Source organism: Pipistrellus hanaki (assembly GCF_964339955.1).
Source record: "Pipistrellus hanaki genome assembly, chromosome: 8".
Classification (NCBI taxonomy): Eukaryota; Metazoa; Chordata; class Mammalia; order Chiroptera; family Vespertilionidae; genus Pipistrellus; species Pipistrellus hanaki.
The window spans coordinates 34163435-34179037 of record NC_140510.1 but is presented as its reverse complement, the minus strand read 5'-3'; the positions used below and the strand labels follow the sequence as shown (position 1 = coordinate 34179037).

Here is a 15603-nt window from a genome sequence, read left to right as displayed (position 1 = left end):
GCTCCCAGAGTTTCTTTTTCCATAAATGTCCCTGAGATCAATTCCTTCATTCTACATTTCTTTCCCCCATCTTGTCAACAATTTTAAACAAGGAAATATACAACATGCCCTTTATTAGTTTCTACTTCCAAGTTTCCTCTTATCTCAAAGGTGGTAAGTCCTAATGAAATTATCTAATTATTTTGATAAACATCAAAAAACACTTTGATAATACCTTCTTGGTTTACTTACATTCAGTCCTTCCCTAGCTCCCAGAATAACGATCTTGAAATTAGCCAGTTGTAAAGATCCCAAGCCTAATGACTAGTAACATTCCCTGAAACTTCAGATAAAAATTATATACTCAATTATATACACCATTGTACCCAATTGGATAGAGCAACAGGCCATGGCAATTCCAATCCTGGGCTTTAAATTTCAGAGACATAGTGAAAAGCACTGTTTAGTACACATACAAAATTTTGCTATAGGTTTCTAATATAATTTTCCACAGATAGTTCATTTTGAAAGCAGATGATTGAGTTGGCATTTTGATACACTAAGTACAAAATAGCAAACATTCTTAAAACAAAGATGATCTGCTGTAATCTTTAGGAAACTTGAAGTCTCTCTGTTGCTAATATGAGGTTCTCTTCACCATTAAATTGTCTCAAGCACTTGAGACATCTCCCTCATTAACATCTCCCTTCCATAACACAAGAGTTACAAGCTAAGCCAGACCAGCTTCGCTCAGTGGTTGAGCATCACATTTTGATTTGGGTCAGGGAGCATGCCCGGGTTGTGGGCTCCATCCCCAGTGTGGGACATGCAGGAGGCACCTGATCAATGATTCTCTCTAATCACTGATGTTTCTATATCTCTCTCTCCCCCCACTTTCTCTCTGAAATTAATATATATATATGTGTGTGTGTATATATATATATATATATATATATATATATATATATATATATATGTATATATATGTGTGTATGTGTGTGTGTGTGTGTGTGTGTATACTTTTTTAAAAATAATTATAAGTTGACATTCTACCACTGGGTATATGATTATGCAAGGTCTTTCATTAGTCTCCATACTTTTTCTTTACCATGAGCTTGGTACTATATAATGCTGCACAAGCCCATAGAAAACTTCATTTAAGAAGCCAAGTGTTACATACATTTGATTTCTAATGCTCTTTCTGAAGTCTTGTTTCTGCACTTAGGACAACCTAGTGAGTCTGGTTGACAAGCATGGAAACAGAAGTTTTGAAAACATCATCGCATAAAAAAAAAAAAAAAATAGGAGAAATTAGATAATGATCTGGAAATTACTTCCTTTCTTTATCAACCCTAGCTGCCACTCACCACCTTCCCTCCCCTCTTCCCCCAATCAGACACACCAAATTAAAGAGGAGAGAGCCTGGATAATTCATACACGACATGCTAGCTAACTGTATTCTTTACCCAAATCTTCCCTTTGTGAATGTAAAAAGAAAGCATATAAAGAAGAAAGCTAATATTTTTAAGTCTACTTCCTGAGAGGTCCATCCCTAGCAGCTTTCCATGTATTATCTCGTAAGTTATCCACAGTTCTCGAAGGAGATAATTGAGGCTCAGTGTATTTAAATAGATTAATGCCAAGGTCTTTGGTTTTCTTTGCCAACTACACTCAGCTAGAGTTTGTCCCAGTTAGTCACTCATGGAAGAAACATTTACTGAGGGCGTATTACATGCTAGTCACCACTCTAGGCATTAGAAATACAGAACTGTGTGAGGCTGACCAAGTCCTCTCACAGAACTGACAAGCTCGTGGTGAATGACAGAAAACAAATAACCAAACAGAGGTATAATAGCTTACCAATGATTTTTTAATATTTGTAATGAGATTAAATAACAGCAAAAACTAAATGGATAGGAGGGATGTAAAGCCCACTGCTGATTACTGGGCCAGGACACTGCGCCTTTTAATAATCAGAGGAAGAGGAAAGGAAGCACAGCTTTAATGCTGTTGAGAATTTCTTTATAAAATCAAGTGACTATGTGAAATACCAGAATGGGCAGCTCTGTCCGTGTTGGTTCTCAAGCCCCAATTCCACCTTTCATCTAGTATTCTCTAAGGAACTGGGTCATTATTTGAAGCGCTGATTTGTAAAGCCAAGGGAATGTTAAACTTGACACATGCCCACTTGAGAAACACATCATAAGGTGTCCCAGGCTACCCATGGTATCCACTAGGCAATGACACCCAGCAAATGGCCAGCAAAAACTGTAGGACTCCACACTAGATGGCTCAGTAGCTAGCTACCAGGAAGTGCTTTGGCACCGGTTGGGCAAGTTGCCATCAGCCTCCACACCCCGAAAAGAAACTTCCCATCTCTTAAACGTGGAACAAGGCAGCATTCTAAGCAATCAAGACCTGATGAAACGTACCCTTCCTTCCCTCCTCTAGTTATGCAAGTATAGGTTGACTCAACTAGCTGCTAGCTCTTCTATGGTTTGCCTCTTCTCGTGATATTTATGATGTGTTTGTAATTTGGGTTGGCCCTTGCCAGGAAGGCTTTGGGGAGAACTTGTGATTGTAAACGACGTTGGGACACCGACGGAAGGAGCGAGTGGCCCTCTCCCCACGCGGCGGGAGGCAGCCTGGAGCAGCACCCCATTCAGAGGCTGTCCTGTCCCTTCCTGCCGGCGCCTTTGGTGCAGGTCTCCTTTTGCTCCGCACAAGTTGCTCGTGGGGGCGTGGAGGCGGCTTTCAGCTCATCTGAGTGCCCACGCCTCCCACCGCTTCCCAGAACCGCCAGCCTCCTCCAGCAGGTGAGGTCCTCGGAGCAGCCTCAGCGCCCCTCTAACCCTTCCCTCCCCCGCTTCGGAAGGGAGCTCAGTCCCCACCAGAGGAGCGACACCCACCAGCCCAAAGTTTGCAGGGAACTTCCAGCTAGAGAGAACACCCTCCCTCCCTCTCTCCCTCCCCCGAAGTCCGCCACTTCACTAAGGAAGCCACCACCCCCCAAAGTACACAGCTGAGCCCCAGTAAGCACGGGTCCACCTTCTGCTGGGGAGAAAGCGTGCGTGCATCCCCAGATTCCCGCCACCACCCACCCGGCGAGCACGGGAGCCGCGGCGGACGGGCCGGGGTCGGCGGGGAGCTCGCCCCGGGGGCGGGATCGGGGCCCCGGGGAGCACACACCTGAGCCTCGTCCCGCGGCGGCGGGGAGCGCGGGCAGGGGCGCCGGTTCCTCCGGGCCGGGCGCAGGCGGTCTCGCCGGGAATCAGAGCCGGGGCCGGGCGCGCCGGGATGTCACCGCGGGGCGGGCCGCGCTGGTGAAACCCGACGCCCCGGCGCCGCGCCCCGCCCGCCCGGGCTTCCTCCTCCTCCTCCACGTTCTCCTCCTACTCCTCCTCCCCCCCGCCCCGGCCACCGCTCCGCCCCGACCCCTAGGGCCTCGCTCTGGGGCCCAGGCTCCTCCGGCCCAGCCTGGAGGCGCGGAAGTGGAGGCGGGAGCTGGGGCGGAGGGGGTGGGGGAGGAAGCGGGGAGCGCCGGCGAGGTCTCCGCGGCCCCCAGAACCCGATCGGACGGGGACCCGGGGCTCCAGGCCCGCCGGGTGGGGCCCCGGCGCGGCGGCTGCGAAGGGCCCGATCGCAGGCGGCGGATCCTGCCCTGAGCTCTCGCGGATACCCACTCCAAACCCGCCGCTCCGCCTGGCCAGACGGGAAAGCCTGGCGGCACCAGGCCGGGGACCAGGGTGGAGGTGTCCGATTGCCTCTGGGCGCCCTGGAGAGGAGCCGCGCGCCCGCCCGCGGGGTTGGCTTACCTGATGCTCGCCTCCCGCCCACGAATCTGGCTTCCCCTGCTCTGCGGCCAGGCTTCCCTGGGCCTAGAAACGCGGTCTGGGAGGCGGGCGAACCCCTGGGGAACCCCCTCCGCCCTCCCTCCCCCGACAGAGCGCAGAGCCCTGGCCCGGCTCCCCCCGCGCGCTCTGGAGGCGCGCCCGGCCTCCTGACTCCCCGCCCGGGTGTCCTCGCGGGCACCCGCCGGGGAGACCGAGCCCGGACCCCAGGAGGGAGGCGCAGGGCCCCGCAGTTCAGCAGCAGGCTTCCCAGTTCACCCCCCAAAACTGACCCTGCCCACTGAGCATGCCCAGCTCACTTGGAACTACCAGTGTGAGAGGCCAGACCAGGTGGAGCCCAGGAGGGTGCTGATGGGATTCAAATAAATGGACCCCATGTCTTTCTTGAAGACCTTTCTTCCGAAGACCTCTGGCGCTTGACAAATATTTCTATCATGGTGTTGGAAAATATCCAGGAAGGCCTTCCAAAGGAAGGCAGCCAAATTTGTCTCAACCAAAATCAAAGTGGTGGGTCTTCTTTCCAGTTCTTTATTAAGTCGCATACTAATTTCTTTAAATACCACATCATTATTAAAATTAACCCAGAGGCATGTTCATGGCATCCCAGAAACTTCAGGAAACCAGCCTATCCAGTGGGTAGTGGATCTGGTGGAACTGTGGTTGTCAGCCATGGCTACTGAAGGGGGTTAGAACACGCCCCACCAAGATGTGCTATTTTGGCAGGTGGATTATTTTAAGTTGAGGCAATGGAGACCCTCTGGGGGGCTCCAGGAGAAACTTTTTTACCTCTCCGTTAAAGAATCTAAATTGGGAGCTTTGCAGATAATGAGGTATTACAAGAACTAACGTTTTAAGACTTATCTATGGGGCAGGGCAAGTTCTAATTACTAAACAACTGTTCTTATCTTCCTGTAAATGACCTTCCTCCCTCTGAAGCTCCAAGGTCCTGGTGTCTTTTTAGCTCAGAATACCATTTGCACCTCATTTTCCCTTTCTGGCTCTGTACTGCTCACGTATGTGGTGTTCCCAAAGATACAGATATATATGTCATTACATTTGGTTATTTTTCTCTTGTTAATCTCTCTTGTCCATTTGATTATTTCAACAGCCAGAAGAACATAGAAAGGGTAGAGGAAAGTTTGTTCCTCCCCCAAAATACACATTGGAATAGGAGTGGGGTGTACAATGACCCATGCCAAGTTCCCATCTCCACATCCATTGAGTCAGTCTGGGGATGGGACCTGGAAGTCCTTATATTTTAAAGTTGTGGTTCTTAAAGGGGCCCTTGGGAGCTAGCAGCCAGTGGAATCGACTGAGAACTTCACAGCAATGCAAATATGGCTTCACTCCAGATTAACTGATTCCTGAACTTGAGGCCTGGCCTTCCCATCTGATTTAACGAGCCTTTGCAGTAATTCGGAGGCACACTAAAGTTTGAGAAACACAGTCTAAAAGCTTGCCCTGGTGACTCTAATAAACAGCCAGTGTTGAGAACCAATGCAAGATCAATGCTTCTATAGTTTTTCCAATCCCAAACTCTAGAAGAGCAGCATGCTACACAGAATGTTAATCTAGTTGAACTGAGGTGCCAGTCCTGGGTTTCTTTCCCCCTAATACACCCAAAACAATTCAGTGCTTGGAAAATGGAGACCATCTGTTATTCCCCTTCATACTCTGGAGCCCACCACACTGCCTATAACGTAATATGTGTTCAATAGTATTTATTGATTTGAAATTAATGTTTAGGTGAATAATTTGCTCCAGGGCCTATTATGTTGACTGTGTGTTTTCCACACAAGTCCTAGTCACCTTGCCAGTAACAAGTCGGCACGGATTCAGTCCTTATCAATAATAGTCTAACCCAAGTCAGACCATAACGAAATAGGACTTGGAAGGAAGTAGAGAATTTAGAGGAGGTGAAAAAAAAAAAGTCAGAGGCATTGGATGATTTCTCTTGCCAAAGTTGGAGCCCAAAACAACCAAAGGAAAGCATAAGGACACAGGACATCCAATGGAATTCAGGAAAAGCACCAAAAGAACAAGGTGTGTATGGGAGAGGTTGGGAAGGACAGATAAAGAAGCTTAAAGTGATCAGCCTACAGTTTACTCTGGACCTTGGTTTTCTAAACAACCCCACCTCTTCCCTCCACTCCCCCACTCTGTACACACACTTAATCTCAACTACAGCCTTGAAAAAAAAATTTTTAATAGGCTAGTGCTGTAAAATATTGCAAGAAAACATAGCTGACTTGTAATTAATCAGCAGAAATTAGGCATCCATTTTTGTTTAATGCAAAACGGTTTTTAAAAAGTTGTCAATTTTTTAAGATAAATACTAGATAATTTCAAAATGTAGGTTTATGATAATTCTACTTTAAAACCCAAAAAAAACTCTATGAAATCAAAATGATCCCCTATTTACTTCATCGGTATTTTCTAGAGGGAATAAAATATGAAAATAAATTTTTCCTTTTAGCCTTATACATAATGCTTCAGAGTTAAGTATACTAGTTATGAGGACCTAAAGTAGCCTCTGCCTCTCCATCTCTGCCCCGACTTGCATATTATGACAAGAATTCCACTGAGTTTGGTTACGGATCGGGGTATCTAATAGGAGCATAATTTCCCATATGACTAAGCAATAGCTTGTTATTATTAAGATAATTTTGAGAGAAAGAGGGGAATAATTATGAATTTGGGATCCAAAATGCAGAATTAAGTATTATGCTAGATCTACAATATTTTTATTTTTTTAAAAAAACTTTTTGGGATAGACAGGGGTGGGGGAGGTCAATGGGAGGGGGGAAAGGGGGACATATGTAATACTTTCAATAATAAAGATTTTTTAAAAAAAAAAACAACTTATGCACACATACACTTGCTACAGCTTCTTTTTGCTCATGGAATTAAAATAAAACCAAACAAGTAACTAGGGTGAGGGCTAAGAACATGGAAGACTGAGTGAAGGTGTAAGAGGGAAGTACTTACTATAACGTAATTTAAAACCTGAAGTAACTACTTCAGCAGAAGTCATCTACTGACAACTAGGAAGTTAAAGTCTTAAGTGTTTCTCCTTGTCATCATAGTCATGACTCAGCATTTGGAATGAAACTATGTTTACTGTCTTTCAAATGGAGGGTGTCAAATAACTTGGGTGCCACCTAAGTCTTTTCTCCTGTGCCTAAGAAAACTTTAGCACAGTCATGGGTTTTCAGCCTCACAGGGGCACCCAAATCTAAAAGGTTACTTCTTTCCATGTGTTCCTGTCTTACCAAAGCTTAACTTTGCCCACAATTAATCTAACTTGCTTTTGTAGTGGTGTCAGGTGAATTTAGATTATCTTCCATATTATAGTGTAACAAAACTCGCAAGAATTCCTTCCTTTCCCAAGGCTACCTGCTTATTTGGGCTATCTGAAACCCAAATGCTGCGGTGAACCTTCCCCAACATGGGGAACCTTCCACTGGTGATTCTACCAAGTATCTTTAATGACCATCTATTAGGGACAGAAATAGAATATCGGGGACTATAGTTGTAAGAAATATTAGTCATGCTCAATCAACCGTGATTGCCTTGTTCTGATTTAAAAAAGGACATTCTAACCTGGCTGGGAGTTTTAAGTTCTCAGGACCTGGTAGTCAACCTTGAACCTGGCAGTCAACTTTGGAGCTGGGAGTCAACCATTTTTATTCAAGAACTGCCTAACATCATGGAAAGATTAACAACCTTGTCGCCTAAACAATGGAGTCTTACCCCAGCTCACATTGCCTACTTCCCCATGTCTGTAATTCCTACTTCCCCGTGTAAACTTTGTCCTATATAAGCAGCTGGTTTATGGGAGGTTACAGAGCAGATTTTTGTGGACGACCTGCTGTTCTCCCCTACAGATGGCATTATTGGAATAAACGCTCACATATGATTCAACCTTGTCTCTGCTTAACTGGCTCAAGTAGTGGCAGACAGCTTGGACCCATTGATTGTCCAGTTACACATCCACCACATGCCAAGGGCCAGCTGTTTTAGCCCTTGCCCATTTCTAGAGTGTCAACGTAAGAACATCCAAACCTGGAAAAAAAATTTTTATAAAAATGGATTTGAACCAAAGAGGGGATACACCTAGAAGCAAGATCTCAAAGGACTGAGAAAATGCAGTTCACAGCTTCTTTATGCATTTGAAACTGAAAAAGAAGATATGAAGATGGAAGAAAGCAAGGTGGGTTGGATTACAAGGACAAGATTATGAGCTCTTTTCAGGGTGGTTTTACTTGAGAGGTCTGAAAAAGAGGCATTTCAAACGTGTGTTAACTGAAATGTCCAGAAACAATGGACAGGGCTTTCTTAGACAACAATAAACCTTTTTACTAAAAAGTTATATGCCTGGGTGTGGCTAGTCACCATGAATTTTTTTTTTAATTACAGTTGACATTAAGAATTTATAATCAGATCACTTAATGATGTTATTTTCCATAGAACCCCTTTTAGGTCTGCAAGAGAAAAAACAAAATTTCCCCAAGTATTCATCAGTCACCAAAACTCACTGTAAAATTTATGTAATAAAAGGATTGAAAGGGGCCATTAACATAATTTACACCCACGTTTTTATTGTTTTACAAGTGATGCAATTAAGGCCAGGAAGTCTGAAATTATTGAATTAGTTAAACCTAAAACCAAGATTAAAATTAGAAGCTACTTGGTAAAGAGAACAGTTTGTAAACTTCAAATCTGTAGCCGAAAGGGGTCACATGCTAACCTGACAAGCTCAGGGAAGGCCTGCATGGCAGTCTTGCAAACCCAGAGACCTAAAGTACCACAAAGGATGGACTAAAATAAGACTTTAACTAAAAGCAGTTATGGTGGCCGAAACCGGTTTGGCTCAATGCGGACTGAAAGGTCCCAGGTTCGATTCCGGTCAAGGGCATGTATCTGGGTTGCGGGCACATCCCCAGTAGGGGGTATGCAAGAGGAAGTAGACTATGTTTCTCTCTCATTGACGTTTCTAGCTCTCTTATCTCTCTCCCTTCCTCTCTGTAAAAAATCAATAAAATATATTTTAAAAAATAATAATAATAATAAAAGCAGTTATTGTAGATAGTCACCTCCTAGGCCAGTATCTTCACTGATAAGGTCAACCCTTACCTTAACTGGGCCTATCTATTTGCATCTATAATAATATCCTTGAAATGTCTGGGTAACTTGTAACTTCCCTTTTTCCAGACTCCTTGGGGCACATTCTAATGTGCCTGGGCACCAGGACAGATGCCACAAATTCCTTTATTGTTATTGTTACCATGTTAATTGTTGACTGTTACTATGCTGCACCCACCAAAGTATGTGTCTATCATTTTACTTTTTATCCAATCCCAGGGGTTCTCCCACTCCCTCAACCCCCCCACTCCGGCTTTGCTTTCTCCCTCCTCTCTAATCTATCACCAATGGATTTCATGCAACCCACCTATGTCCCCTCCTTTGATTGCAATGTATAAAAATAAATGAGAAACAGCCCTTCTCTGGAGCATTATCCCAATCTGTTGAGATGCTGCTTCCCAGCAATTGTCCATGGTTTGGCTCAAATAAACTCACAAAAATTCTTTACAGGTTTGAATGTTTTCATGTTAACAAATCCATCCTTATCTAAGTTCTTTAACCTGGACCTGTCTCTCTAGCATCCTTCAATCTCAGTTTCCTCATCAGTGAGGATGGTAATAGAGAACATTAACACAGTGTTTACTCTGACAAACATTAGTTTTATTAAGGTACATATAATCTTTAAGCTTCAGAGTAATTCTATGAGGTGTGTTTTTGTTTTTGTGTTTTTTTGTTTGTTTTTGCGGGGGGTGTTTTATTTTATTTTATTTTTTTTTAAATATATTTTATTGATTTTACACAGAGAGGAATTGAGATGGACAGAGAGTTAGAAATGCCGATGAGAGAGAAACATCGATCAGCTGCCTCTTGCACACACCCCCACTGGGGATGTGCCCGCAACCAAGATACATGCCCTTGACCGGAATCGAACCTGGGACCTTTCAGTCAGCAGGCCAACGCTTTATCCACTGAGCCAAACCGGTCCTGGCAAGGGTGTTTTATTTTTACAAATGGCTAAATTGAGATTCAAAATTGTTAAGTAACATGCCTAAAATAACACAAACAATAAATGATCAAACTATTGTAGGATTGAAGGGGATAATCCATGTGAAATGCCTAGCATATTGATTGTTAATAATAGTACACCAATGTCAGTTTTCTTCCCTAAACCCCAGACATTCTGACTCTTGGTCCAAAATTGAGCCAAGACACCATTGTTCCAAGCTCCAATGACTCTGTATGTTCATTATATTGTTTTTTTACTCTGGTGCATTTGAGTAGGTAGTTTACATAATTTAAGTACTATGTGTACCTATAATCTTATTCATTGTTAACAATACTTGAGAATGCTAAGATCATAACAAAAAGTTTGTAAACAAAGACTACAGCTTTCTACTTACAAAGAAAAAAGTTAATATAAAACTTCTAAAAGATTAATACTATCCAGGAAAACCTTAAAACAAATCTTTGAAGAAGACTTGACCAGGGACACTGGGGCTTTGGGATGAGAACAGCTCATTTGTAGGCTTCCAACTACTTATTATTTATTCTTAAAAGCAGAATGACAGAGATCTAAATATAGCCAATGGGAAATCTTCCCATATCAGTGATTCTCAGAGTTAGGATCAAGAATGAGGTGAAAATATATGATCCTTGAAAAAAATGAAGTAAAAATACTAAATGTATATTTAATGGGTACTTCAAGTTTTATTTCTGCTTTACAAAAATCTGGAAAAGTATATTTAAAGTAAATATTTAGCCGAAACCAGTTTGACTAAGTGGAGAGTCCGTAGGCCTGAGGACTGAAAGGTCCCAGGTTTGATTCTGATCAAGGGCATGTACCTTGGTTGTGGGCACATCCCCAGTAGGGAGTGTGCAAGAGGCAGCTGATTCTCAGGCAGCTGATTCTCTCTCATCAATGTTTCTAACTCTCTATCCCTCTCCCTTCCTTTCTGTAAAATAATCAATAAAATATTTTTTTTAAAATAAAATAAAGTAAATATTTAAAGCATCAATATAAAGTGGCACCAGAGAGAAACTCCCTTGGATTGAAAGGTCGCAAGGATAAAGGAAATGTGGATTTCTCGAGGCAGCATCCACTTTGTTCCTCAAACAGGGCAGCCCTGAAAATAAGCGGTAGCAAGTGCTGATGATGTCCACTGAGCAATGTTGTCTGTGGAATGTAACCTCCTGTTCAATAGCAGCAGGAAGATTGTGGGTAAGCAAAAATGTCCCCCCCCCAAAAAAAATTCTTGCAGAGATCATGAATAAGTATTAGGCTCTAAGGGGGAGTTGAAATAAAATGGAGAATTGGGTTCTTCAGAGTAAGTAAACCTGGTTATGATTCTGTGAAAGAGGCAGGTGAGCAGAGGGTAAACAGCCTGAGAAACTGGAGATTTGTTCAGTTCTTCATCTGAATAGCTGTTATATAAACCTGAAAATGGCTTGCATCTCGGCAATAAATGCGTAAAATAAATTTGACCACTGTTTGTACTAGTCTAATATGAATTTTTTAAAATAAGTGAATCAGATTAGCAAAAGTACGTCGACAATAGTAATGGACAGGGTTTGTGACTGTGCATGACTAGTTTTAAAATGACAATGTTGTGTCTTCATTCAGCAGCCTTGAAACATGTAGACATTGACCTAATTTCTGCCCAGCCAAGAGGAAGACACTTTACACACTGAGCACATAGGCCAGAGAGTTACCAGTGCTGTTCCCTCAGCAAATAACTTGGCCTCAGAAGCAAATCTCCTTCATTCCCCCTCTATCAGCAAAAAAAAATGGACACCAGAAAAGTAGAGAATCTTTTTTTCTATTAGCTTTAAGTTATAGAATACTTGTAAAATAGCTTTTTTGGCAGGTATAAAAGAGGAGAGAATGGTTCAATGAAAACTTCATCTAGGAGAAATTTGACAATGTAATGGAGTGTGTCTATATTTTTAAATTCTCTAGACCACACTGTAAATAATCTCCTTTCCTTCTGCCTAGCTCTTAACCCTGGCCAAGTTTCTGAGAACTGAGACAACTTGATATGCGATAAGGAGCCAGAAACTTGTGTCAGGGCATCTAAAAATATTTTTTTTCTGGTAAGTGTAATACGTGTTCTAAAAATGTATTTCAATAGTCAAACATGGAGGAAGGCAATGTCTCCCCAGCATGTGCTCTTCGCTATCAACCTGCCTGTCCTCCGGTTTTGCAACAAGAGCAGAGTCCTAAAGTCACAAAGATGGCCTTCCTAAAGTGGGTCTTAGAGTACTGAGGCTGAAATTCTAGCTTTTCTATCATTATGCTTATCCTAGACACAACTTATATTCCTGCTCTTGGACTAAGTAGAAAGTAAATTGTGCCCAGGCTTTCATGGCAAAAGCAAAGACTTAAAAGCTACCCTGTGGTAGTCTGAATGTCCTCCCTGGAACCCATGAATGCTACCTTATATGGGAGGAGGGGGTTACTTTGCAGATATAATTAAATTAAATTAAATATCTTGAGATCATAGTGTAAACCCTAAATGCAATCACACTAATCCTTCTAAAAAAGAATAGGGAGAGAATAAGAAGATTTCACACAGATGGTAGAGATAATGAATGTTGCCATACACAGAGATTGGAATAATGCAGATCACAAGTCAAGAAATGCCAGCAGCCACCAGAAGCTGGAAGAAACAAGAAATGGATTCTCCCCTACATGCTCTAGAAGTGAGGCCTTGCTTACCCTTGATTTTGGCCCAGGGATACTGATTTGGACATCTGGACCCCAGAACTCTGGAAGAATATAGTTCCCTTGTTTGGACCACCAACTTTGTAGTAACTTGTTTCAGCAGCAATCAGAAACTGATACAGCTTTTTATTTACTTCCCTTAGGCACTAATGCCAACCTGTCTTTGTAGAGCTGGCCCATCAGTACATTATTAGCATTTACATCCACATAAAGCAACATATATCCTTTTAACTGTTCTCAATTTTCTACTGTGTGAGAGAATTAAGCAATACCAGAGACTTCTAAAATTTGAGAGCTTTCTGGATTATTTTATTTTCTATTTTACTTTATTTTTAATAAGTAAAGAAATGCCAAAATAAGGCTGAAAAGTTTAGAGCATAGTTTTTGTTTGTTTGTTTGTTTTATTTTATTTTAAAAATTCTTTACTGATTAAGGTATCACATAGAGCAGAGTTTTTTAAACTGGACGACAAATGCTGCTGGGCTGCTTGTGAATACTTTAGCTAATTAAGTAGAGGCAGGGTTAAAATGTATATGAGTGTTTTATTTTCCATCATTGCCAGCAGGTCATCCAAAAAAGTCTGCTTTGCTCCCCCTCACCCTCTCTACCATCATAAGGCAGCTGGTTATATTGGGTAGAAGGACAAAGATCACATGGGAAAGCAGGCAAAAGGAATAAGAATGGGTATAATGGTTACAGGTTACACGTAAGGCAGGCTGGGGATTGCAAAGGGCAGGTGACTTGGGGAATCCATTGTCTCAGCAACTCCATAATGACAGGCAATTTTCAGATACAGAGAAAGGAACAGTTTTCAAGGTTAACTCCCAGGTCCCACGTAAACAACTCCCAGCCAGGTCACAATGTACTTTTTTCCCCTCCCTTCCTTCCTTCCTTCCTTCCTCTCTTCCTTCCTTCCTTCCTTCCTTCCTTCCTTCCTTCCTTCCTTCCTTCCTCCCTCCCTCCCTCCCTCCCTCCCTCCCTCCCTCCCTCCCTCCCTCCCTCCCTCTCTCTCTCTCTCTCTCTCTCTCTCTCTCTCTCTCTTTCTTTCTTTCTTTCTTTCTTTCTTTCTTTCTGGTGGACAACTTCAACTACCACCTCCACAAGTGACACACTCAAAGGGTAAACTTGGGGAGCACAGCTCTTCCATTGTAGTTGCAGCCAATTCTCACAACCAATTCCTCCCAGTAATGCCAACATCAACCAAGGCTCAACTACAATAGGACAGTGCACACAGCTCACACAGGGGCACACCTGGAGTGTCCAGCTCAGGTGACTGAGAGGCTGGGTTCAGGACACCTACTGTACAAGATGACCACCAAGTCCAGGAGACTTATCTATCTAATAGATAGAAAAAAACACAGGAAAACACCAAAATGTGGAGACAAAGAAATATGTCACAAATGAAAGAACAGAAGAAATATCCAGAAAAAGAACTAAATAAATAAAAGCAAGAAAACTTCAAGAGTTTTGATATAAAGTCCACAAGACAACTGATCGTCTCAATAAGATAGTCTCATAGAAGAAAAGGGGGAGCCTGAGCTAGAGTCAAAGTGGCTAATGTGACATAACCACATGCAACCCATGTGCTTTCATTGGATCCTGGCTTGAAAAGAAAATGAATGTAAAAACATTTTGGGAACACTGTGGAAACTTGAATATGGACTGAGTAAAGAGGACATTAGGGCATTACAACCGAAACTTTTTTTCAGTTTGATAATAATATGGCATTTATGTAGGAAACTGTCCTTATTTTTTCTAAAATGTCTGCTAAAGTAGTTAGAGAAAAAGTAATATATCTACGTTAAGATGATTCAGCAAAAATTTAAATGCATAGATATAATAAATATAGCAAAATATTAGCATTTGTTGCATAGATGCTTTTGTCTATTTTTCTATAAGCCTTAAGATTTTCATGTTCAACATCTTTAGAAAAAATAAAAGGGCAGCCTTTATGCAGCATTTGTCCATTATTGTCATGAGTGAATTGGGCTTACTGTTACTAGATACTCTGAACTTTAAAATAAAAATGTATTTGTTTATTAAAATTTAGAAAATGATAATCTGAACTTTGTATATAAAGTATTTTTTCCACTTAAGAAAATATTAACATTCAAATTTAAAAACAAATAAAACCCAGCCACAACACAAAACACCTCTGCAGGCCTGTGATGCACTGGGATGCTGAAGCTGGCCCATAGGCCTCTGGTTTCCTATCTCTGCTTTAGATCTTCTGCACCTTAACCCTTTTCTTTGACACCTTTGTTCTCTCCCTCTCCCTTTGATTTTCTTCTTTTTGAAAGTGATATCTAGCTAGGTTGGTCCTTGCTCACCCTTGCTTTTCTTTTTTTTACCAACTGGACGCTGCCATTTTGCAGCTTCACCCAGCAGTTGGTGGATAATGTGAGAATTAATCAGGCTATGGATTTCTCTGGAGTATCCGATGAGTTAGCAAACCGAGAATCGTTTAATAATTATCCTGGGGCACTAAACATTATCCTAATGATCTAAAATAGTTATTAAGCCTCCCCCCTTCAGATTATTAAATTGCAACATCTGTCTTCAGGAAGCATGTCTATCGCATGTAATATTTACCAAACGTTTACAACTGCTTTTAGTTGTATCTCAAACCCTATGATAGGGTTATAGTTTTTCCTCATTTAACGGCTGAAAACACTAGGCCTGGAGTCTTAAAGGTAACTTCAGTCCTCCGTATGAGGAGGTATTAGACCTAGCAAGCTTCCTGGATGACAGGCTGCTGCTTATCCAACTGTGCCACGTTCTCTCCAGCTCTTGTTTGCTTTATTAGCTAATTACCAGGCTGCATATTCAACCCAGGTTCCAACTATATTAAGGGCTATTTACTAGCTAAAATCAATACCCTTTCGATTAGACACCTGGCGTGGCTTTTGGTAACTAAGCATTATTTGGGCTTCACTGCTTTTACTCCTTCAGGGAGATGGAAAAGTG

At 42.3% G+C, this 15603-nt stretch overlaps 1 protein-coding gene across 2 annotated transcripts in view; it reads right to left on the bottom strand.

Moving 5' to 3' along the window:
• Positions 1–4113, bottom strand: part of GPD2 (glycerol-3-phosphate dehydrogenase 2) — a 142912-nt gene extending 138799 nt beyond the window's left edge. Inside the window, exon 1 of one of the 2 annotated variants that reach the window (XM_084891465.1) lies at positions 3795–4113. The gene's annotated coding sequence lies outside the window, so the exon portion shown is untranslated. Of the gene's footprint in view, positions 1–3168; positions 3336–3794 lie in introns of those variants that run through there. The other variant, XM_084891464.1, reaches the window with a different exon arrangement.
• Between the last annotated feature and the right edge of the window lie 11490 nt (positions 4114–15603).